Below are 26,057 nucleotides of genomic sequence, written 5' to 3' on the forward strand. Positions count from 1 at the left end.
TAATTTTTAATAGTAAATTTGAACCATGTGTAAAATAAAGTGTTTTAGAGGCATTTGAATACACTCTTTAATGAGTTCTCCATTAGAAAAGGAACCAATATTTTAGGCAATGTTTCACAAGCACATTTTTGAGATTTGCCTCATTAAATTTTGTATTGTGGACATACGTAGTTAATAGAAAACACACATGGAGAATATTTTAGGGTAAAATTTTGTAGTTTGTTACCATGGAGAAAAATAAATTTCCAAAACTAAATGTGATATCCAATAGTGTGCTCCTGCTTGTTTCTAAAAGACAGGCATTTAAAATTCACAAAGGTATGTACTTGGCAAGTTAAGAATACTTGGGGCTCAAAGAAATAAGATGAAATGAAGGGGGAATAGGCAGATATTAAAATTTATATTCTAGAATACAACACTGCCAGGATATTTATTCACATTCAATTAGATTCAGTAAGTGTTTTTGACCTCTTAGAAGTCACCATGTTGAAGAATGAGGAGAAGGAGATTAGTAAGCCACACTTCCTATCCTTGAAAAGATCAGTCTTTGCCCTCTCATATTCAAACAATTTCATGCTTCATACAAAAAAGAAACTTCACTAGTAGCACCGAGAAATGTTACATAGGCAATGTGACTTTAAGAAGTTCTAATATATATTTTTATTTTATATAATTATTGTGGAATTATTCAATCAAGCCTATCAACATACACATCACCTCACATGCTTTTTTGTGGTGAGAACATTTACAATCTACTCTTTTGGCAAATTTCAATCTCACAGTACATTGTTATTAACTATAGCCACCATGCTGTACAATAGATCTCAGGAATGAAGAATTCTTTCGGTCTAACTGAAGCTTTGTACCCTCTAACAACATCTTCCCGTTCTTCCTCAACCTCCCAGCTCCTGGTAATCACCATTCTTCTCTCTACTTCTGTGAGTTTGACCTTTTTTAGATTTCATATATATGTGAGACCATATGGTATTTGTATTTCTGTTCCTGGTTTCTTTCACTTAACATAATGTCCTCCCGCTATAGCCTCATTGCTGCAAATAACAGAATTTCCTTCTTTTTAAAGGCTGAATAATATTCCATTGGGTGTATATACCACATTTTCTAATATTTTTAGTTATTAGTTTTCTTTCATCTGCACTATACTTGGATGCCGTTATATGCAGAGGATAGAGGTTAAAAACCAATGCTTTCGAGGACGCCGTAGACCCGCGACCTGGAGCAGCTCCAGAGGCGGTGAATAATAGCTCTCCAAGTCTGCAATAAAAAATGGCCTCCAATAAAACTACATTGCAAAAAATGGGAAAGAAACAGAATGGGAAGAGTAAAAAGGTTGAAGAGGCAGAGCCTGAAGAATTTGTGGTGGAAAAAGTACTGGATCGACGTGTAGTAAATGGGAAAGCGGAGTATTTCCTGAAGTGGAAGGGATTTACAGATGCTGACAATACTTGGGAACCTGAAGAAAATTTGGATTGTCCAGAGTTAATTGAAGCATTTCTTAATTCTCAAAAAGCTGGTAAAGGAAAAGATGGTACAAAAAGAAAGTCTTTATCTGACAGTGAATCTGATGATAGCAAATCAAAGAAGAAAAGAGATGCTGCTGACAAACCAAGAGGCTTTGCCAGAGGTCTTGATCCTGAAAGAATAACTGGTGCCACAGACAGCAGTGGAGAATTAATGTTTCTTATGAAATGGAAAGATTCAGATGAGGCAGATTTGGTGCTGGCAAAAGAGGCAAATACGAAGTGTCCTCAAATTGTAATTGCTTTTTATGAAGAGAGACTAACTTGGTATTCTTGTCCAGAAGATGAAGCTCAATAATTGTTTGCATTGCTTTTTATATATATTTATATGTATATATAAAATCTGGGTCTTGGTTTTTGATTTACTAGTGTGAAGAAATAACTACATCTAATAAATCAAGTTTGATACAAAAAAAAAAAACCCAATGCTTTCTCAAAGTAAACATATAAGCTCTCTGTACCTTTTTCTTTAATTGCAAATTGCTCCAAGAAAAGTTGTAGGTATGATAGGTAAGGCTAAGGAGTAGGCTCTCTCAGTGTTGGGTGTCTTATCCTTCATTTACTTTGAACTTCATCACCAAGTTTAAAGTGATTATGACTGCAACATAGTCTGAGACTGTCATCTCATGCTTTGATCTATTTATTTAATTATATTTAAAATAATATATTTATTAAAGATATGTATATATTTATACATGTGGTAAAAAGTAAAATAGAGCCCAAAATACTTAAAGTGAGGGGAAAACACTGCTCTATGTTTCACTCTTTCCCACTCCCACTGCAAATTCTGTAGAAGCAACTATTTTTTTTTTGGCTCCCTGCCCTGGGTATGATTTATCTTTGTGCAGTACATATAGTAGGCATTTAATAAATGAGCAGACAATATGTTCTTACTCGTTCTAACATTCTATAGTTCAAAAGTTACCTCTATAGAAGCCAACACAGAACTCTCTTTTCTGATTTTCCTTTGTATAGATTTCCATTATTAGAAGCAACTATTTTAAACTATTTTCTTGTAGTTCTGTTCATGTTGCTAGATACTATACCTATATACATATTGCATTCTCTGGTTCCCATTAGGATATTGAGGATTTTCTCTCTTATATCCCCTCCGGTTTCATTCTGATCCTTACAAAATAATCCTATGCTCTCATTTTAGGTAAATAAATTAACAGCATTTGCATTCCTAAGAAGAAATAAATGATTTCTGCAGTGCCAAGTAGTGACCTTGGATTGCATTTCTTTTCTTATTAAAATGTCCCCTAAATTTGCTAATTGTTTTACTTTTTATTAGGAGATTTTCGTATGAAAATGATTATATTTCCCAACAGTGTTTCATCAGAGACATTTTTCTATTTAAAAAAATGATAAAATATAGCTCAATATTCTTGCGCACTCTGTGCGGTGGCTCTGGAGGCCACGGCGGCCGTGCCGAGGCTTCCTTCGTGTGTGACCCTGAGTGAGAGCCGCTGTTTCCCGGGTCACAGGCCCTTGCCTTCTTGGAGTACTTGGAGTAAGGATCAGCAGACCCTTAAGTACTAAAGGGTGAACAGAAAGTAAGCATATGCAGACGTGCCTGTTTGAAATGTCCTTCTCAGTCCACACTTAGTGATTGGTGGTTTGTTAGAATATAGAAACGGGTAGAGAGCTCTAAAATATGAGAAAAAAATAAGAGACACACTTAGGATATCTAACATTTAACTGATAGGTGTTCTAGGAAACAGACCCAGAGAACTGGGAGCAGGATGTTGTTAAAAAAAGAATATGTAGATACAGAGATAGGTGAATAGATATAATAATAAATAGAGTAGTTAAAGACCGATAAAGCTCCAGGTTGGAAGGGCAAGCTAGAATTAGTCCCTGAAATGTTGAAGACATTTTCTATTTTCTTCTAGCATCCAGTGTTGTGAATGAGAAGTCAGAAGCTATTCAGCTTTCATTTCCTTCCTCTTACTTGCTTCTACTCTCTGGAAGCTTTTTACCTCTGGAATTCTAAAATCTATACTAATGTGCTTTTCTCTCAGTATTTAAAAAAAATTATTTTGCTAGATGCTAATTTTATCCTTTCAGTGTAGCCTTGTGGTTCTTTAATTCCTCTATTAAATTTGTGTTAGTTTTGTTTTGATTTGATTTATGGATTTTTTTTCATTTCTGTAACTCCTGTCAGTCAGATGTTAGGCCTCCTAGAATTGTCTTTTATGTCTTTTTATTTTTAAAAAGTATTTTTCAGCTTTTTGTTGTTTTTTTTCCCTATTTTTCTGAAATATGTCCTTAACTTTATTTTCTAAACTTTTGCTAATTTTTAAAATTTAGGTACTCGAATATTTAATTTCCAACAATTCTGTTTTCCTCTAATTGATTATTTTGTATGACAAAATGATTAATGAAATTTAATCTGTTGGGTGATACAAATGGAGGACATTATTATTGTTATTGCTATTATTATTCTCCTATCTCCTCAGTTCTGTCTTTTTCTTCTGGGAAAATTATTTTTCTTGTTTATCTTATTTGTCTTTCATACTGTTGTTTTATTTTTTAAAAACATGATGATTTTCAACTGTCCTTTGTAAAGCTGACTGTGACTTCTGTGTTTGATTTTCAGTTGGCAGTCCTGCCTGTTGGTGATCAAACCGAGAGCCAGGGGCTCACAGAATACCAGGCACCTTTTCTCTGAAGTTCTTCATTTTCCTAAGAGTGAGATTTCTGACTACTGCATTTGTGCCCGTTCCATCAGAGGCGGGGTGTGGCGCTGTGAGCACGGGTTTGGGATGACTACATGTGGACTTTAAACAGAGTCCCTTGTCTCATTACCACTCCCAGCATCAGCTTCCTGTCTGGGGTTCTGGAGGATGTGTTGCTTCCTTTTCTTGTGAACCTTCTCTGCAGTTACTCTGAGGTGCTGTATCAGTTACTACCCTTCCATCAGCTTTTCATGTGTGTGCATGTGTGTGTGTGTGAAATCTATCATCCATGGATAGTCCCTTTCCTATCTTTCGGTCATTCTTGGTTTAACTACATGTCTCTTAAGCATCAGCTATTCACCAAGCACCCGTTTTGTGTTTGTGTGCTGTGGGAGGTATAAGACAACTTCTTATAAGAGGCAAAAACTCTGCCCTGAAGAAACTTAGAATTTTAGTGGCAGATAAAAGACCAATACAAATGATAATGAGTAATGAGCAGTACGACATAGCACTGAATTACATGCCCCAGTTGTATAGTGCTGTGGGAGTTCAGAGTGAGCTCTGAATGACAGAAACACTTTGAACTTGTAGAAGGAAGATAATCTGTATCATTGATCTTTCTGAGACTTTGCTCAAATGTGGCAAGTTTATACGTTATTAAGGAGGCTGACTGACTAGTGCAAAGGGAAAATGTTAAAGATTAGTAGGAATAGATTATCAAGGGCCTTAAAATTTTTAGACTTTGTGTGGTAGCAATAATGATTTAAAAAATACAGGAAGAATTTCATTGCATGGCAGTTGATTTCTTGTATCTCTGCAGTGTAGATAAAGAAATCAAGGTGTTGGTAATTAAATTTGGCCTTGACTAACAAAGGAATCCAGAAAGACAAACACTGCAGAATATCACTGATACATGGAATCTAAAAAAGTTGATCTCATAGAAGTAGAGAGTAGAATAGTAGTTACCAGAGGCTGGAGTTGTTGGGAATTGGGGGTGTTGGTCAGAGGACACGAAATTTCAGTTAGATAGGAGAAATAAGTTTAAGAGATCTATTGAACAACATAAGACTATAGTTAACAATATATTGTGTTCTTGGAAAACGCTAACAGAGTGGATGTAAAGTGTTCTTATCACAGAAATGACCATGTGAGGTAATGCATATGTTAATTAGCTAGAGTTAGTCATTCCACAATGTATAATGATTCAAAACAATATGTTGTATGTGGTGAATACATATAATTTTATCTGTCAATTTAAAAAAATTAAGAAAATAACAATGCAAGCTCCCTGAGGCCCTTTTTACTGCATATGATCTAAATCTCAGCTCTGATGATAATTTAAGGATTATATTGCTTTTAGGTGTGAAAACCTCACACATATGCAGAGATGTTACTAGCTGAGCACTATAGTTGTAAAACAGAACACATGCTTTATACGGAATTATTTTGAGTAATGTCTTTTTCAGTTTTCATTCACCAATTTATTCATTTGTCCTCTAATTCATTTAGTATTTTATAAATTTCTACCATGCAGGTGCTGAATGCTGGAATACAAATATCAATGAGTCACTTTTCTCAAAGAGCTTATTTTGTGGATGTAAATAGATAATTCCTTGGACTGTTAGGGTTATTTCTAGCCCATGCTAATGTTTCTGTTTTGATCTTTTGTTTCAGGCTGCTCGAAATCTGAAAAGCAGAGTTTCCAGTATTCACTGTTTCTTAGTCCTAACCCCCACTACCCATACCACCTTCTCCACTACATCTAAACCTGGAAATCCTATTATATCTGCACAGCCTTAAATATTCAAGTTCTGTTTAAAACTAAAAATTCAGAAAGTTTGAGGTCAAAGGTTTGAGGTCAAAGGCTCATTGGCGATATTCCTTACCTGTTCCTCTTGTTGGGTGAAGTATATTTCAGAAAAGTAAGAGGGAAGGAAGAGAGAGAAGGACAATTTTTTCTACTAAGACCTTGACGTATGCATTTTCTTCTGAGTCTTTCCCATATGCAAGTGTGAACATGAAGACCGAACAGGATATTCTTTTTCCTTGAAGAACATACTGGCCTGGGTATTTTTGTTGGAACTTGGGCTTTTGTAAAAACTGCATTGAATCTGAAGAAGAAAGCAGTGGTGGAAAGTTTCAGCATCATTCTGCTTCCCCCCTCCTTTCCATCCCCAAGAGATAATAATAATAATAAACTCATTGAGAATATGCAGTACATTTCTAGAGAGTTGATCACTATTGTGTTTTAACAGCCATTAAATTTTATAAAAAACACCCAATTTAACCAATGGAGCCTGTAGTTTCATATCTTTTGCCTTCTAATTGCTCCTATTATTGCCATGGCCATTACCATTATTATTATTATCGCAGGCATCTTACTATGTGTTCAAACAAAAGCCTGGCTCCCATTTCTGAAAATGTCATAAAAACTAAGTTTCCTGTAAAATTTTAAGGAAAACATTTTAAAACTAAATCTGCACGGGTTCAGTCTGAACTTCATTAATGCCTTCCTTGAAGCCAAACACAGTCTTGCGAGGCCCATTAGTGGGAGCTGGAGACGCTGGAGGCCCACATAGCCTCTTAGAGTCCAAAAATGCCTTGCTTGGGCTGGCATCATGCCCTAAACTGTGCTGTTTGAGGCCTATACTGGATCCAGGTAAAATTCTTGTTTCTTTCTCTAGATTTCTGTTAGCAAAGAAGAAATGTAAGATAAGATAGCCTATCTGGAGAATTAGCAACCAAATGAAGGGCCTTCTTTATTGGCAGGACAAGCGAGCTTTTCTGCATGTGGCATCTGTTTAGCAGAATGTCCTGATGTTGCTCCGTGGCATCCTCATTTGTGGTTCCTTAATTAAAATGCTATGGCCATACTATGGCCAAGTATATAATGAGGTTCCATGGGATGTGGAATTCTTCATAGGGTCTAGAAGGCATCTGCATCTTCCTGGAGAGGAAAATTTATGAGGGCACCTCTGATCCCTAGGCTTATTGATTACACTTGGTGATGAATGGGCTTGCTTCTGAATGGCCTGTTTCCAACTCTAATAGTAACGGCTTTCGTTTACTTGTGCGGCTAACACTATAGTGTGTACCAGGCACCATCCTTGGTGCTGGGAATACAATGGTGAATAATGAAGACAAAATACATTCTTTAAGAAATTTGCAATAGAGTAATGGAGACAGTTAACAAAAATACACACAATTTTTTGTAATGCTTTGCATAAACCCCTTAAGAAAATTTAAAGGCAGATAACAGAATTGAGAATGATGGATGTGTATATGAGTGTTAGGTATAACAGCTCTTTTATCTTTTATCCATTTTTAATTATTTTTTAAGACAGAGTCTCACTCTGTTGCCCAAGCAAGATTACAGTGGCATCAGCCTAGCTCACAGCAACCTCAAACTGCTGGGCTCAGGTGGTCCTCCTGCCTCAGCCTCCCACAGTGCTACTATTACAGGTGTGAGCCACCATGCCTGGCCGGCAGCTCTTTTATCTAGATCAATTAGAGAAGAACTTCCTGAGGGTTGGCATTTAGGAGGGATCTATCTGCAATGAGGGAATGAACCATGGAATATCTGGGAGAAACTCATTTCAGGAAGAGATAAGAGTAAGGGCCAGTGCTTGGAAGTTGAGATTGGTCTTGTATACTTGAGGATCAACATCACGGTCTGGATAGAGGGCGTTGAAAAAGGATAAAGTAGTAGAAAATGAAGTTAAATTTTACTTCTCTCATGGCCTCATCGAGGGTGAACAGTATCTCTTGCTCCTTTACTCTGGGGTCATCCATGTGATTTTCTTTGGCCAATGGTGAAAGAAAGAGCAGAGACTGCAGGGTGCCAGTTCTGACCAGGGGCTTTAAGAGGCTTGGCACATTTCTACTTTGCCACAGCTAGTCCACTGCTTCAGAAGGAGCAGAGAGGGGTGTGGGGAGAGAGTTCTCCTAACTGCTACAGCCTGAGCAGTTCTGCCCCAGGAATGGCTGGCTAATGCATATCCATCCGCCCAGCCAGCTCACTGATATGTGAGAACAAATTATTATAGTCCTTGAATGTGTTTCATTTTTAATGTAGCATTATTGAGACAGTGGATAATCAACACAGGAACCTGATCATTTAGGATCCCGAGGGCCTTGATAAAAAGGTGGATAGTCCTCAAGTGTAATACAAAGCCCTTGGATAGTTTTGAGTTAAGAGAATGACACAAATTGAATTAAGTTTCTAAATGATCATTAACTTTTTAAAAACTGTCACTCTTTGAAGAATAGACTATAGAAAAAGATGGTGTCAGGTAGTTTAGGAGCTGCAGTTCAGGAGGAAGTGTTGGTGGCCAAAATGCTCCCTTGTTCACTTTTTTAATAAAATAAAAAGAGTAAATTCTGATTTCTGTCTTAGGAACTTAGTAGTTGTAGGATAGTCAGTGAAACCACAGACATCAATTCGTTCTGTGTTAGGATATATGCTGTGCTCTACAACTAGAATGAATTTTGCTGTGCTATAATCAGTCAAATCCAGTAGAACTATTTCTTTTTCACATGGGAAGTAGGAAACAGAGCTTGATTTTAGCAAAAAATCTCTTCTGATGAGTTTTTAAGTATAAAAGGAGAAGCCAAAGCATGGAGAGAAAAAAACCAAATAGCTTTTTGGCCCTATATTTAAAGGCCTAGAGAATTGTATAGATATAATGTAGAAGAAGGAGGGACTTGGGGAGGGAGAGACCGAGAGAATACACTTAGGCAGTGATGCAAGAGAAGTAATTTTGCTCTTGTTTCTCCAAATAATCTTGATCAAGTGGAAGTCTTAGCCTTTCCTTGGGTTTTCATTTCCTCACCAGAACAGAAAGGACAATAGCTGCCTTACCTGCTTATAGGCTCACTTTGTAAAAAGTACAGAGTGCCATACCTATGGAAAATACAATTATAAAACTTGAAAACTGGTCAAGGTCTTTACTAGCAAAAGATAATTAGTGCTATACATGCAAGAATCCCTACTAATTTACCTCAAATATTGTCACAACTAGCACATCTAGGGAACTGCCATTTTTACTATGTGTTGGAGTATATCTGAGTGAGTGCGCCCTAGTACGCCTGCTCTCATATTTAAATTTTGAGCTAACATACTGTGACACACAAAAAGAAAATGTATCAGACCCTTTTAAAGTGGTTCACTATTGCATAGGTACTAGGGAAGGGTTTTGGCTCTTACAGATTTTATTTTTTCTGCACTAAAGGAAGAATTCAACAAGAAAGTGAAATTAAAATTTTCTTTTCTCTCGTAGAAAAAAATTATTCTCCCCCAAATTACAGGTGCTTCCCCAAGTCTAGGAGTAACTTCAGCCACAGCGCATGAGTAGTCTGTTCTGATGACTGTCTGAAAGAGAGGACAAGGAACCATGCAGCTCTGTGCCTGCCTTTTCCATCTCCCCTGCCCACTTCTCGTAATCCCTGTCACTTGAGGGAAAACTGAACTCCACTTATAAGCACAACTGTAAAACCTTCATGTGAACTGACATTTTTAAACCGAACTGCCCACTTATATTTTATAATTTGGTCAAAAATATTCTTGGTCTTGTGTTCCAAATTAAACCAAAGTAAGACCAAAGTGGAAAAGCTGGGTGAGGCTGCGAGGACACACACCGTCCAGCGGGGTCTGGCCAACTGGTTTCTTCTCGGGAAATAGGGAAGTTCAGGCTTCCAGGCAGAGGTGCCCGGAAGGCAGAAGTTTTTCTTTCCGTCCTTCATCCTTTCATGTTCAGTAAGGCAAAAGGGAGTTTGAGGGACAGTCTCCAGTTGGGGACCAGCCCTCCAATTTTGCACCCTAGTTGTGTCTGTCACTGGGGCTCCTAGCTGGGGACAGAGCTGCCCTGTGCAAGCGGACAGGAGACTCTATGCTGCTTCTAATTGTCGGACAGCAGCAAGTCCTCCCTCTCATTAATTTTCTGGCCTTCATGTCATCAGAGGTTGTGAGAAATTATAGGTGTACAAATAAAATCATCATAGCCAAGAGACTCACGAGTCCGAGATGTGTCGTGAGTGCCACTTCTCACGGGCAGCCAGGAGGACAACCGGGGGCCACTCGGTGGCTTGTTCCTTAGGATAAGAATAGTTCAACACTCCTGCTTCAGCTGAGTTGTTGCTGTTTTAATCCTGATTTCATACTTGCTTTAACAAGTTTTTGCACTAATATTGTTTATATCACTTCGTGACCAGGGGTCCTGCTACATTCTTTAAGGAGAATATATATGAGTGCGTGGACTGTGGAGGACTGAGGACCAGAAGCTTCCATGGTATCCTCGAAGAGGTCTGTGATGGGATCAGGTCTACCACCCTTGCTAATAAAAGGGTCACACATCCAGTCGGCTCAAGGATGTTAGCCATTAGGGCAGCACTGGACCCCCAGTTCCGCAGGGTAAACTGACAGCTGGCAGCTACCCAGGGTGCTCAGAGAGGCCCCAGATTCCATCGCCCCCACCCCCACCTTTGAACCTGAGCGTTATTTCCTCCTGTGACATTCCCATTCTCCAGTCCTCTGGCTTAAAACCTGGAGACTCTTTTAAAGCACATTGCCTTATCATTTGAGCAAGCTGTCGCTATGATTTGTACCTTCTTTGTATTAGAATCAAAAGAATGAAGAGGAATGGGGAGGGGTTCCAAAGGGGTAAAGGGGAGGAAGGAAAACCTGGAAGCATCTCCTTTATTCTCAGTGAGGATTCCTTGATATCATTTCCTTGTTCTGAGTTTAGAACCACAGATTCCAAGTTTCTAAAGCCTCTGCTTACCTAGGAAAAAAATGTGGACGTGTAATGTCAGCTTTGGTGGTTCTAAGAACAAAGTGGCTTTTCAGAACTGTCTTCCTTCTGCTAATTGAAGAACTCCACGCCTACCATCCAGCCCACGTGGGGTGTGTTTCCCCCAGTGCCTAACAGACCAAATGGATTCGTTTTGTCTCTTTACTTGGTGTCATATTTGGATTGACTTAATTGGCCCCAGCAGACATCTGTCCCTGGTTTGGTGTTTCCTGTTGTCTGGTCTGCTGAGGATGAGCTTCCTTTCCAAGGCTACTCGGACTGTCAGAGGCTCCGTCTCGGCTCCTTCCAATGGTTGCTTCATCAGACAAGGTCGGACAACAGCTCCTATCGGGCCTCCAGAAACATGTTTACTTAGCATTTTCTTTCCTTAGTCTTTTCTTTGAAAGTAATCCAATGGATGAAAGAACCGCAAAATGTCTAGGCATTTTCTGCCTTTAGACATTAGAGAAATAATCAGTTCAGCACTTCTTAATCTTATTCAAAAACAATTACAAACACTGAAGTGCACAAATAATAATAAAGATTGTTGTGAAGCCAGGAGGAAAGTGAAAATCACTTTCTAAAACAGCACTGGAAAATCTAGGGTGAAATTTTGGCCATAGAATTTATTCCCCAAAGGAACACAGGACAAGTAGCTCATGCAAGGACTCCTCAGACTCTGAAGGATGAGCTAGCCGTAATCTCAATTCAGATTCTAGTCCTTACTCTGTCCTGCTGACTCTGTGGGTCCCTTTGGGCCTTAATTTTTAATTTTTCGTGTCTCATGATTTTTCAATGGGAACACTGTAACTGCTGTAACTTTTGTACTTTTTTAATATTCCTGGACACAGAAACAGACTCTCAAATGCACAGACAACATGAGACATCTACTATAAATCATGGAGAAGGCACATTTTGCCATCTTCTGAAAATTTAAGTGATTTTGTAGGATTGAGCTCATTTTTGAAGTTGCATTAGTATTTCCAAGGTCCTAGTTTGTTATTTAGGACATCAAACGAACTAGGAGTAGCAATTTGATATCTACAGGAACTCAAAAAACCTGGAGAGAGAGGGAAATAGAGCCTATGTCAGTGCTACCATGAATGATCCTGTTGACACGTTTTAACAAAATGTTCATTCCAGGAGGCCGAGGAGGGAGGATCGCTTGAGGTCGGGAGTTTGAGACTAGCCTGAGCAAGAGCAAGACCCTATCTCTACTAAAAATAGAAAGAAATTAGCTGGACAACTAAAAATATATAGAAAAAATTAGCCGGGCATGGTGGCACGTGCCTGTAGTCCCAGCTACTTGGAGGCTGAGGCAGGAGGATTGCTTGAACCCATGAATTTGAGGTTGCTGTGAGCTTGGCTGATGCCACGGCACTCTAGCCTGGGCAACAGAGTGAGACTATGTCTCCAAAAACAAAAAACAACAACAAAAAAAGAAAAGTGTTTACTTCAGAGCACTCTGTTCAGCAGAATTGTGTTGAAGGATTGTCAACCAAAATGCTTAATTAGTGTCTAAATAAGACAGCTAAAATGAGTAGCTGGTTTCCATCTTTGGGAACCTCCCCTGCCTAAAAAGTATTTTAAATGAGGGTGGCCTGCCTGACAGATGTCAACTGTGAATTGAGACATTTGAAAGGTCACCTGAAGTGAAAAGACTGCAGACTGCCTGGGGCCTCAGACTGAACTCATGGGTGGAATCACACGCTTCCAGCCAACTTCAGAGCTACCCGAGTAAGGGCCACGTACTCTAGACTCGGGTCACAGATGCCACCTCCAAAACCAGAGTTTACTTTAGGGTTCAGAAATAGTCATCAATTCTTGACAATTTTTAGAGGTAGTCTACTGTTTTTATGGCAGAATTTTTATCTAACACTGGGCATCTTTTCTTTGTTCTTTTCCTTTTCCTTCCTTGTTCCCTCCCTTCCTTTCTTACTTTCTTCCTTGATTCTTGTTCTTAAGACTTTTATTTTCTAAAGCTAATCTTACCTTACTCAGGGTAAGGCATAAGAACCTGTGTTAGAGATATATCATATGGGATCCAATAGGAAGGCGTTTGAGGTGGGTGAATTGCTCGAGATCAGGAGTTCGAAACCAGCCTGAGCAAGAGTGAGACCCCGTCTCTACTAAAAATAGAAAGAAATTAATTGGCCAACTAAAAATATATAGAAAAATTAGCTGGGCATGGTGGCACATGCCTGTAGTCCCAGCTACCCCAGAGGCTGAAGCAGGAGGATTGCTTGAGCCCAGGAGTGTGAGGTTGCTGTGAGCTAGGCTGACGCCACGGCACTCTACTCAGGGCAACAGAGTGAGACTGTGTCTCAAAAAACAGTTAAACAACAACAACAACAACAACAACAAAACACCCAAAGGTAATAAATACTTAAAACTCATCACTGCATACTTATTTTACTACATTTTACTATTACATACACTCTTGAAGGTTAGGTACACCTATTGTAGCTGTATGGTAAAAATAATATATAATGGTGTACTATTGTGCATCTCTTTCCAACAGCAAGACTGGAATTAACCATGGTGAGATTATTTCCACCACAGAAATTGGCAAATATAAATCAGGTCTTGATTTATTATTTTGTTGATTGTCTAGAAATAAGAAAGTAGTGGAGGAAATGTTAATAATGGAGATTAAACTTAAAAAGTATGTTGTGTCTATAGCCATCATGATGTAAACTAGCACCAAAGTTGAGGAAATATTTTTCTAATATTAAAATACTATTATCTTATTCAACCAAGAAATTTCTTACAGAATTGGCAATTGAGTGAAGTTCCAAAAAATGCCTTCCTCATTTCATTTTTGTCTTACTCATAAACGTAAATGAAACTATCAACGTTCAGTCATGTCCAAATTATACTTACTCATCAATTGCCACCATAGGTTTGGCTACAGAAACAAGAGTTAGGTAAAAATCAAAGAAAACACTCATTCATTGAGAATTAACTGGCTATATGGAATTTAAAATAGTGTCATATATTTTGCTATTATTGCTACACATCCTTTTATCAAGTTTATAATAAATGTATATAAGTATGTATTTATATGTATGCACACTTTTTTCTCAGAGATTTTGTCCCCATATATGTGATATTTAACTATTATCTTTTCAAAACTTGACACATCTTTGGCATGAAATAGATATTTTAAAAAAATAAAAATAAAATTTCTTCGATACAACCACCCCACATTTTCATAAATGAGAAATATTGTGTTTGCCATTCAACTGTTGTGTTATCAGATGAAATGCTGCAAGTCATAAATGCTTATCTTAAAACTTTTATTTTATCATATTACTGCTCCTCTATACTCTTACTCCCTGGGATGTGTTTTCTTTCCTCTTTCTTCTAAGCCAGTAGTTGTCAACTCTAGCTGCAAAATAGAATCCCTGGAGTACTTATTAAAAAAATACCCATTTCTTAGGCGTGCCCCTAAGTGTTTGCAACTTAAAATAAACAACTTCAACAATTCTGATGCACAGGGAGGGCTCAGAACCAATATATCAAACAAAAATTAGGGCAAGAAATCTTTAGTGTAAGCTTCAGCACTTCCATTACTGTGCTGGGATTTAGAAAAAGGAAACAGAGTCAGGCTTCTGTTTAACCCAGTCTACAAGCATTATAGCTCCACCTACTGGGAGGATGGGCCTTTAAAACTGAGTGTCTACTCTATTTTCCATAAGTACAGTTGTTTCTGATTCAGCTATTAGAAAAATAAATTCAATTTTGATTAATAATAACAACAAAAATTAGCATCTTAGTCTACGTGGAATGCTATAACAAAAATACCTTAAACTAGGTGGCTTATAAACAGCAGAAATTTATTTCTTACAATTCTGAAGGCCAGCAAATCCAAGATCAAGGTGCCAGTAGATGCCAGTAGTGTCTGGCGCGAGCCTGTCTTCCTGGTTTATAGACAGCACCTTCTCATTGTGTCCTCACATGGCTGGAAAGGGCCAGGAATCTCTCTGGGACCTACTTTATCAAGGCACTAATCCCATTCATGAGGGCTCTGTCCTCATGACCTGCTAATCCCTTCCCAAATAACATAACTAACAACGCTCCACCTCCCTACGACGTAACATTAAAGATTGGAGTTTCAACATATGGATTTGAGGGGGACGCAAACATTCAGACCATAGTAGTTACTAACCAAATACTGTGCATTATAAGTCGAATAGAATTCCCAGTTTCTTGGCTGTGGTGAAAGCTAAGGCAGATGTGGACAAACATATTTCTTCAAATGTTGAAGATTACCTGAAGCAGGCATTGCATTCTGTATTTATTTCATATCCTAACTGGAAACCTATTGTAAGGAATTCCAACCAATAATTATTGATGAATAGAATAATTTTAGCACAGAAAAATGGTAAATGAAATGAAAACTTGTACTTTGGCGTCTGATCTATCTGATACACCTTTTTCCTCTAATAATCTATTTTTTGGAATATTTACTCTGACTTTGACCTTTAATAATATGTTGGAAATTCTTTAGAAGTCTTTTGGCTTTCAAATCCTCTATTGGGGGAGAGGAAAAGAAGCTATAGGGTACAAATGCTATCTTTTCTCTCTTCATTTAATATTTGGAATATTTCTTTAAAGTGGAAATTCCTTTCATCAAATATTTGCTTGAAGTTTGTATAGAAAGACACCATAAATGCTTGCTTCTTTTTCTTTATTTCATTGTTTTCAAAATAATGAATTTGTTCCCTAACATCCTCTAATGGTGACCAATGCAAGTCCTTCATGATATCAAAATGAATGCATAAATTTAAACATTTGATGTATACCATCTTTTATAGCTATGATTTTATTGATACTCAAATTATTCTTCTTGTCACAAGTAGGAACTTTTTTATATTGTTTTTTAAATCCTTTAGACTTAATCCTAGGAGTCTTTTGCTTCTTTGGTCTCCTTGCTTTCTGGCATGACAAGATATCCTCATCTCATACCGTATATTTTTTACCCTCGAACTAGAATCAGCCATTTCTCCAAGAAGGTCTGGTTCATTTAGTGCAAATGGTAGAGACAACTGTCAGGATGACAGGCAGTCTCTTTGCTATTGAGATGTCATTGCTAGGCATGTTAAATGGGTAGAACTTGAAACTGCATGTTTTTTAGAGAAAATTTATTATGAGTTCATATACAAATATTATGCAAATTGTACTTAGGGCTGTCTTAGTCAGCCTGGGCTGCCATAACAAAATACCGTAGACTGGATGACTTAAACAATAGAAATTTATTTTCTCACAGTTCTGGAGGCTGGAAGTCCAAGATCGGGATGTAAGCATGATTAGATTCTGGTAAGGGCTCTCTTCCTGGCCTGGAGATGGCCACCTTCTTGCTATGTCCTTATATGCCCTTTCTTCAGTGTGTAATGGGGTCAGGGGTTGAAACATCTGTCTTCTTCGCATTGATTTCATTCATGAGGGGCCCATTTTATGATCTAATCAAACCCTAATTATCTATCAAAGACCTCATCCCCAAATCACCTTGGGGATTAGAGCTTCAATATATGAATTTGGGGGGGACACATTCAGTTCATAACAGAGCTATAGGGTTTTTACTAACCTTATCTTAAATAAGTATCTCATTTATCCCACATCAAAAATCCTGGTTCTCAATGACATTAACTATTTGCTATTTGCTGTATAACTATATGTATAACTATTTGCTATAATCATTACTCATTTACTATAATAAAATCAGTGAGTTCATTCTACTTCTCCTATACTTTCCCATTCTCCCACAGTCTTTGATAGTTATGGTGAATCTACATTATTACATCATATGACTGCTTCATATGGTATTTGCTGTCTGATACCATTCTTTAGTCTGAGACTTATTCTCTGGTAGATTCCTCAGGAAGTGTTCATGGGAACAATATTTCCTGAGTTTCTGCATAGTCTTAAAATATGTTTGGCCTTTATATTGGTTTTAATTAGTATAAAGTCCTTTACTCATATTTAATTTCCTTGAAAATCTCAAACTTATTACTCCATTGTCTTCTGGCATAAAGAATATCTGTTGAAAATATAATGATGATATTATTTTCTTACATTTATGGGTGTCTTGTCATTTTGGCTGGAAGCCCAAAACATTTTTCTTTTTTCTTGAAAATCTAGTAGTTTTAGCAGAATATACTTTGGTGTTATCTATTTAGGGTTGGTCTTCTAAAATATGAAGAATACCATTTCAAAACACAGTTTTAAATCACTTTTATTATTTCAGAAAAGTCTTCTTGACTTATGGTTTTTAGTATTTGTTGTATTTAATTTTGGGTTTTTCCCCCCTTCAATTCCTATTATGTGTGTGTGTGTGTTGGATTTTATTTACCTATTTTCTAAATCTGTCCATTTTGTTTGAATAGTTTTCTATTCTTATAGATCTCTTACAGTATTTATCATTATGTTTATTCACTCTGATATGCCACCTATTTTAGTTTTTACTTCTGAAATATTAATGATTTTTTTTCTATTATTTCTAATTCTCTCCTGGGTTCTGTCAGCTCTTTCAAATCTTTCTTCTCTTCAATTGCCTCATTTCTGAGTTTTCCTGAATCAGATTTATTTTGTTTATCATAATATCTATCATTTTCTTAGTGTCTGTAAGAAATTAAGAAATTGTTTTAAAATATAATGATACAGTGTATGTATGTCTGACTGACTTGTCTTCCTGCTGTGCTTTTATTGTCTATAGGGATGATGTCTCTCTCTCTCTCTCTCTCTCTCTCCCTTATAAAACTTTTGTTTTAAATTATGATGTGAACCTTTCAATTTTAAGTGAAATGAATTTCTCTGAACTTTTAGACAGAAAAAGTGGCCTAGGTTAGTGTCTTATTCTGTTTTGTGTAGCTACGACAGAATACCACAGTTATTTATAATGAATAGAAATTTATTGGCTCATGGTTCTGGAGGCTGGAAAGTCCAAGATTATGGCGCTGGTGCCTGGTGATGGCTTTCTTGCTGAGTCATCCCATGGTAGAAAGACAATAGGAGAGCAAGAGTGAGACAGAGGGGGTTGATCTCATTCTTTTATAAGGAACCAACTCTTGTGATAGTGGACCTACTCTCATGATAGTGACATTAATTTATTTTAATGCCATTATTTAAGAGGACAAAGCCCTTATGGCCTAATTATCTCTCAAAGGTCCCACCTCTTAATACTATCTACATGGGGGATCAAGTTTCTAACACATGAACTTTTGGGGAGCTGTTGAAACTATAGCAGTTAGCTTACCTAGCTCACAAATCTGAAGGTCCCTCTTCTGTTGCTTATTTTAGTACAGAACAAGTTTCTGTTCTGGAAAAACTCCTGTTGTAGTGGAATCCCTTTGCACTAGCCCACAAATCAGAGTCTGCAGAAGCCCTCTCCATTTTAGCTACTTTTCTTAGAATGGCCCATTGTGTTTTTGCTGATTTGGGGTTCTCCTGTCTCTTGGGCATGATAGGCCTTATTGCCTTTCTCATAATTATCTTTATATGCATGCTGATATTCAGTAGTTCAGGTAGTGGTGTGTCTCCACTAGCTCATGTGAGGATAACTTGTTTCTAGTTTTGTGGTAGATGTTATCCATGAATTTTTGGATTTGCCATTGTTGTTGCTCCATATATTTTTATGGGGAGATTTTCACAGATTAAAAACCACTTCAGCAACTATCTTTTGAGAATCCTCTCTATCTGTTGATTCTTATTGTTGTTAACGTGGTGCAGCCTTCTACCTTATTTGTTTTGTTGTTCCTGATTTTTTTTCTGGACTAAAAAATTAAGCTGGTATCTAAATCAGTAGTGAAAAAAACCCTCTGTAGGGATCTCATGGAGAGTTCTATAAGTAAACTACTTGCATAGTGGTCATGAGTATGGATTCTGGGATCAGTGACACTGGAATCAATCACACTGCCACTTACTGGCTATGTGTCCTTATACAAGTCATAATTTCTAATCTTTAATTTCTTATGTGTTGTTTTAGTCCATTTTATGTTGTTATAACACAATACAAAAGACTGGGTGATTTATAAAGGAAAGAAGTTAATTTTGGCTCATGGTTGTTATAAAAGCAAGTTTAATTTTCTTGGCTGTCTCTTGCTTCCTCTCTCACATGTTATGAAGCAGCACAAGGCCCTCACCAGGTGTCAGTGCCATGCTCTTGGACTTCCCAGTCTCCAGAACTTTAAGAAATAAATTTCTATTGTTTAGAAACTACTCAGTTTATGGTATTTTGTTATAGAAGCCTGAATGAACTATGACAAGGTAATAATATTTCTTAAGAATGTATGAGCATCCACAAACAAGGCCTTTGAAGTATTTGGCATAGAAGGTACATAGAAAGTCTTCAATAAATGTTAGTGTTTTGAATTGTTATTTGGATATTATTCAGGTCTTTTTTGAGTTCTTATTAGTTTTGCTGAGGATATAGAATTCATATTTTCAGAGTTGGGATGAGAGGCATACAGACAAGAAAGATACTACTTTATTTAGTTGCTCCAGGAGGTTCAAAGACTAACGTGTTTGGTTAAGTCATATGATTAGGTAACTTAAGTAAGCTTAAAAATAACCAGATATAGGATCCCTGAAGGTCATGCTGTTCAGTGGATGGATCTACTTTTTAGGTATGACCTGAACAATCCACTTGATCTTTCATAGTCTCATGTTCTCAATGTAAATTGAGATAGTTGGATTAAATAATGTCTTAAAAACACTTCTGGTCTTCAGATTCTTTGACATTGTATTTTTATGTTTCTAATTTTACTTTTGACCACAGAGTTCTCAGACACCTGAGAGTAGGAGATGGGAAGAGTGGTAGCTGGGGATGGGAAAGAGCTACGTCTCTAAGGCAGCTGTGATGAGAACTGACATAAAGACTTAGAAATGATGAAGAAATGCTACAATGCCAGAAATTTAAACCAGTTGAAATCATGAGAGTATGATTTGGGTAACAGACATTGGACAGTGATGATAGGAGGAGATAATGTACCTGGTAGAAAGCAAAGGAATTTCTTAGTGTAGCAAAGAAAGCTCCTTGAAGTGTCCTCAAACCAGCCTCCTAAACTCTTTAGAATTGATCCCACAGAGTTATTTACTTAAAGATAGGTTATTTGGTTCTCTAATGTCTATATGGTCTAAAGGGCAATTTAAGTTGGCCAAGTATCTCATAAAGAATGGCATATCTTTTAAACTCATAAAGTGAAAATGAAGATTTCTCTGTTTCCAGTCTACAAATATAAAACTTTACAGATCCAAGACAGATATAGATGGCCTTGAGCTAGAGCCTTTAACTTCAAAAATTTGGAATATGCTCTCTAATATGTTTTTAAAATATCCAAAATGATTTGGATTTCGAGAGTTCTTGGCTAGAAGTCACATAGATTTTCTTTTGTAAATATTTTTTTGGCAGAGTCAGGCTATCCCAGAGGAAGTAGGAAGATGTCCCCTGGCCTGGCTGCCTGAAAGCTTTGTTATCATCTCTAAGACTCAGTCTCTATTTTTTTTTTTATACTATCAGCTAATATTTTTAACAAATTAGTTAAATATATTGTATAATGATAAAAAGGTCATTTCACTCTGCAGTACATCATTTTGAGCTCTGACAAAGAGAATATTTCCTATCTCTCTCTATCAAGTTGGTTTTTCCATTGGCTACTAGAAAGAATATGTTCATAAATACCATGACAAAATAGTTTATGTTGAGGGTAAACACTAAACAAAGTAGAATGCGATGAAAATTTGGAAATAGGACAAGAGTAAATCTGGCTGTGGTTACAATTACTTGTTAGCCAGCTTCTCCTAAGGCAGTTTCTGGTTGTATAGAGGGGAATACAGATCTCAAGGGGGTGGAGGGGAAAGACCAGTGACACTTTGGTCCTGATTTAGCAATAATCATACCTTCGCATGCACTTGAGTGCTTGCAAATTCCCTGGGCATCATGCAACTTGAACTGGCCATTCTTGCCATGTTTTTCTTTTTCTTTGTCTTTTTTGCCCCACTTGGGCTGCTTTTATAATCCTTAAATCTGAAGTTGTGGATAAGTATGGGGGTGTTTGCACATTCCTTCATTCATCAAATAGGTATTACACACCTTCCATGTGCCAAATTCTATGCAGGTGTGGCAGGTTCATTGGGGAGCAGAGGCGTGGGAGGTTAGTTGAGTTCCCTTCTCCCTTCACAGTTTAGGCCAAGAGGGATGATGACTACAAATTTTAATGAGATATTGGAAATGACTCAGACCTAACCATTCCGATGATGGTCTGATCATTAGATGAATGAAGATGAATGAATAGAATTAATATAATGTCTACAGCATATTAAAATTCTCCTAAGGCAATATAAAGGGGGGGGGGTCCCATACAGCCTTCAGCCCAAGTTGCACCTACCACTGAGGTTCATGCAAGCACGGGAAAATTTAATGAGCTAATATAGTAGGTGGTCTGAAGGTATCTGTTTGAGCTGATTATCAAGGGGGTAGGCTGACTGCCAAAAAAGAGAATGGGATAAAATGGGGACGCAGAGGATAGCAAAGCGTCTGTTGTAAATATGTGTCTTCTGGCACCATGCTGTGGACTCATTCCTGAGACTTACAGAGTGACTTTAAGCAAAATCTTGACCTTGGGACAACAAAGAGGGCTTCTTTCGCAGCACGCAGTTATCTGGATGTGTGACGGTGGTATGGAGAAGAATATTCCCAACTTCTGCATCCAGAGATTGGTAATATCAGGAGCATGTGGCGGCAACAGTCCTAGCACAACCATTAGAATCCTTTCTCTGTGCTTCCCACCATAGGTTCCGAGTTAAGGCAGCTTCAAATAACTTCACAGGCAGAGGACCTCAATAAGTGAGTGGGAGCAGGAAGAATGGGTCAGAGTCCAGGTGGTGCACGTGACTGACAGAGTGACCGCGACGCGTGTGACACGGTCTCTGAGCATTAGCAGACACAAACAGGCAACACTTCCTAGTGGGATGAAGTTCTTAAAAATATGAGTCATTGGTATTAACATGAGATTAAACTGGTGAGACCTAAAGAAATTTGGATCACACGTACCTGCAAATAGTACTTGCACAGAAGGATAGAAATATTCACCCTATTCTGATTTGACTACTTATCAGTTTTGTTTTCCTTACTCTTTTTGGTGCATTAGAAGGATCTGAATACTCCAAAAGCCTAAATATTCCCCCTGACCCCAGCTCCTTATTCCCATCTTGGGACCAAGGCTTTGTCTTCCCTTCTGAGAGCATTTGAAAACTGAGCTTCTCTCTCTGGCTTCAAGGAAAGACAAACCAGCTTTTTGGTAGTTATTCCTGTGGGTCTGATTACAATGTGTCAACAAGAACTATTAAGAAATCAAAGAGAATTGGCTAGGAAATGAGGATAGAAGGATTAAGAAGCTGTGACAGGAAAACCAGATATATAACTGTGGTAAGAAGGTAAGGAAAATAAGTGAGGAATACATTAGCCGAAAAATCTGGAAAACTATCCTGGAACATTTGTCCAAGGAGCAAGTGTGAAGTTGGGAGGGAGAGACCACTGTCCAGCAACTGTCAGGTGAGTGAACATAAGTAGACAATTTTGAGGGGTATGCCAGCTATACATGCAAAACACCTTTCCCCTCAAAACTTAGTGGCTTAAAATAAGAACCATTTATTTTTTTCTTATCAGGTTATAGGTAGGCTGGCGGGCTCTGGTGATCTGGGTTGGGCTTGGCTAACGACAAGCAGGCTTGCTCATAGGTCTGACATTAGCTGTTAGGTCTACTGGAGCTGACGTAGTTAACTTAGGTTGTTCTAGGAGAGCCTTGGCTGGGGTCTTCCTCCATGTGTCTCCCACTTCTCTCCAGTAGGCAGCCCTGGCATGTTCCCCTGACAGAGACAGTGTTCCAAGAGAGGAAAAGGGACTATGCAAGTACCTGTTTGAGACAAGTTTGTATTCCCATTGGCCAAAGCATGTCACGTGGTCAAGCCCAGTGTCACCAGGGGAGGGCACTATTAAACGCATGTGCACAGGAAAGTGGCATTATTCAAATGTTCAGGTGCCATTTGGAAAGTTGACAACTCGCTGTTTACACAACAGAGAACCTTTCACCACCTACACGCAAGGTGAGCATCAGATGTTCCTACCACCTATAGAACGAACATAGGAGGAAGCTTGGCTTGGTTGGCACCTGTATCTCACATTTATCCTGAACCCATGATGTTGAAGGTTTTGGTTATAATATTTTTATTATAATAGTTTAGTAAAAAGTAAAACTGTAGTAGTAATGATATAATCCTTCAAATACATTTTGAAAAAAAAAATTTTATCTCATTATTTTGAACAGTGGTAAAGTCTTGGTTTCATTGAGTTCTAGGTCATTAAATATGAAATGTCTGATTCCACATCAAAAGTGTAGTTTATTATATATCAAATAAGATGGAGTACAATTAATCAAACTATGCACCTAAACTATCAACATGGTTTTGCCATCTTAATGATAGTTTATTTGTGCCAGCAGTAAAGAAGCCTGGAAAAACTAGTGGTGATGAAATCAAGAAAGACATTTTTCAAAGCTGTGAAGAATTGAATATTTTTCCTTGCAAGAAGTGGTCCAAAGCCTGGAAGAACTGGTAGTCAGTTGGTGTAAGATCTGGTGAATACAGTGGATGACAGAGAGTTTCCAAGTCCAGCTGGTATAGTCTAAACAGTGCTGTTTGTGCAACATGGGTCTGATTACAATGGTGATATAGCACCTCTCATATTTTCCTGGATAGAGCTGGAAAACACTCTGCTAAGTGAAGTATCTCACAAATGGAAAAACAAGCACTACATGTACTCACTAGCATGTGGTCGAGCATTGTCTTGCAAGAGGATTGACTTGTCTCTACTGACCAATCTTGACTGCTTATTCACAAGCATCCTCATCATTTTGTCCACTTGGTTGCAGTAGCCATCCACTGTAATCAATTGACCAAGTGTCATAAAGCTGTAGTGGATAATACCGCTGCTGGACCACCAAACACACACCATTATTTTTTTTTTATGAATATTTGGTTTTGGACTGTGTTTTGGTGCTTCATCTTTATCCAACCATTGTGTCAAACACTTTCAATTGTCAAAAAGAATCCATTTTTCATCATATGTAACGATACAGTGTTCACCTTTATGTTGTGACATCAAAGAAAGGCAAGCTTCCAAATGATTTCTCTTCTGACACTCATTTATTTCCTGTGGAACCCATCTATCCAGCTTCTTTACCTTGGCCATTTGTTTCCAATGGTCCAATATTGTTGGAATAGTAACGTCAAACCTTGCCACTAATTCACACTTAGGTTGAGATAGATTCGCTTCCACTACAGCTTCCAGCTCATCATTATCCACTTTGGTCTCAGATCGTCCACATGGTTCATTTTCAAGATTAAAATCACCACAGTGAAACCTCACAAACCATCTAGCCATGTCCTTCCCAAACACTGTGTTGATATTTTGAGCTGTCCCCACTGCACTGGTTCCAGGATAGAACTCATATTCAAAATTAAGATTTTTTACTTACCCATGGTTTCTGAAAAATTGCTGTAAAAAAAATTCTGAAACATCATCACAAGCCACAACATGCGTTTGAAAGACTGAGGATGTGCCTTCATAATAAAAATAAAACAGGAAGTGTCAAAATGAAGTGTCAGAGATATCAATTGTCAAACTTAATACTTAAGGAAATCAGATATTTCATACTTAATAACCTAATAGTTTTGAAGCAAAACTGCTTACTTAGATATTTGTCTTGTTCTTTTCATTCAGATGGAAAGCATAATACTGACTATCATCTTAGGCTGGTTTTATTTGAATTTAATATTAATATATTTAATGCTATACAGATGTTTGCAACTGATGTATGTTATCTATTTATTTTATCCAGAAACCTATTTATGAGAAGATGCCAGAAAAAAAATAAGAAAAATGGCTTAAAATAGCCATAAAACAGAAATTGAAAGCTATAGCTACATCTGACAATGTGGATAGATGTTCATATAATATATAATATAACATAAAATATAATATTTAGTAAAAGAGAGTAAGTTTTATAACATTATGTGATATACTTTTTTTTCTTTCTTTTTTTATTATTTCAGCATATTATGGGGATACAAATGTTAAAGTTATGTATATTGCCCATGCCCTCACTCCCCCCACGAGTCAGAGCTTCAAGCGTGACCATCCCCCAAAGGTTGCCCATCTCACTCATTGCGTTTGTATATACCCATTCCCTCCTCCCCCCTCCCACCTGCCCAACACCCAATACATATTATTCCTATATGTCCACTGAGGTGTTGATCCATTAGTACCAATTTGCTGGTGAGTACATGTGGTGCTTGTTTTTCCATTCGAGAGATACTTCACTTAGTAGAATGTGTTCCAGCTCTATCCAGGAAAATATAAGAGGTGCTAGATCACCATTGTTTCTTAAAGCTGAATAGTACTCCATGTTATACATATACCACATTTTATTAATCCACTCATGTATTGATGGGCACTTGGGTTGTTTCCACAACTTTGCAATTGTGAATTGTGCTGCTATAAACATTCGAGTGCAGGTGTCTTTTTCATAAAGTGACTTTTGATCTTTTGAGTAGTTGCCCAGTAGTGGAATTGCTGGATCAAATGGTAGATCTACTTGTATTGCTTTGAGGTATTTCCATATTGCTTTCCACAGAGGTTGAACTAGTTTGCAGTCCCACCAGCAGTGTAGAAGTGTTCCTATCTCTCCGCATCCACGCCAACATTTATTGTTTGGGGACTTTTTTATAAAGGCCATTCTTACTGGAGATAGATGATATCTCATTGCAGTTTTGATTTGCATTTCCCTGATGATTAGAGATGTTGAGCATTTTTTTCATATGTTTTTTGGCCATTATTCTGTCTTCTTTTGAAAAATTTCTGTTTATGTCCTTTGCCCACTTTTTGATAGGGTTGTTTGATTTTTCCTTGCTGATTTTCCTGAGTTCTAAATAAATTTTAGTTATCAGCCCTTTATCGGATGTGTAGCTTGTGAAAATTTTCTCCCATTCTG

At 37.6% G+C, this 26,057-nt stretch overlaps 1 protein-coding gene and 1 pseudogene across 3 annotated transcripts in view; both read left to right on the forward strand.

Moving 5' to 3' along the window:
* Window positions 1–4,146, forward strand: LOC142864727 (chromobox protein homolog 3 pseudogene; annotated as a pseudogene).
* The window catches only part of COX18 (cytochrome c oxidase assembly factor COX18), a 182,257-nt gene extending 156,775 nt beyond the window's left edge, over window positions 1–25,482 (forward strand). The window contains exons 8-9 of one of the 3 annotated variants that reach the window (XR_012915070.1): window positions 4,141–4,434; window positions 5,894–25,482. The gene's annotated coding sequence lies outside the window, so the exon portion shown is untranslated. Of the gene's footprint in view, window positions 1–4,140 lie in introns of all 3 variants that reach the window. The other 2 variants (XR_012915068.1, XR_012915069.1) reach the window with 2 other exon arrangements.
* Window positions 25,483–26,057: the final 575 nt, after the last annotated feature.

The sequence above is a fragment of the Microcebus murinus genome, chromosome 26 (genome assembly GCF_040939455.1).
Source record: "Microcebus murinus isolate Inina chromosome 26, M.murinus_Inina_mat1.0, whole genome shotgun sequence".
Classification (NCBI taxonomy): domain Eukaryota; kingdom Metazoa; phylum Chordata; class Mammalia; order Primates; family Cheirogaleidae; genus Microcebus; species Microcebus murinus.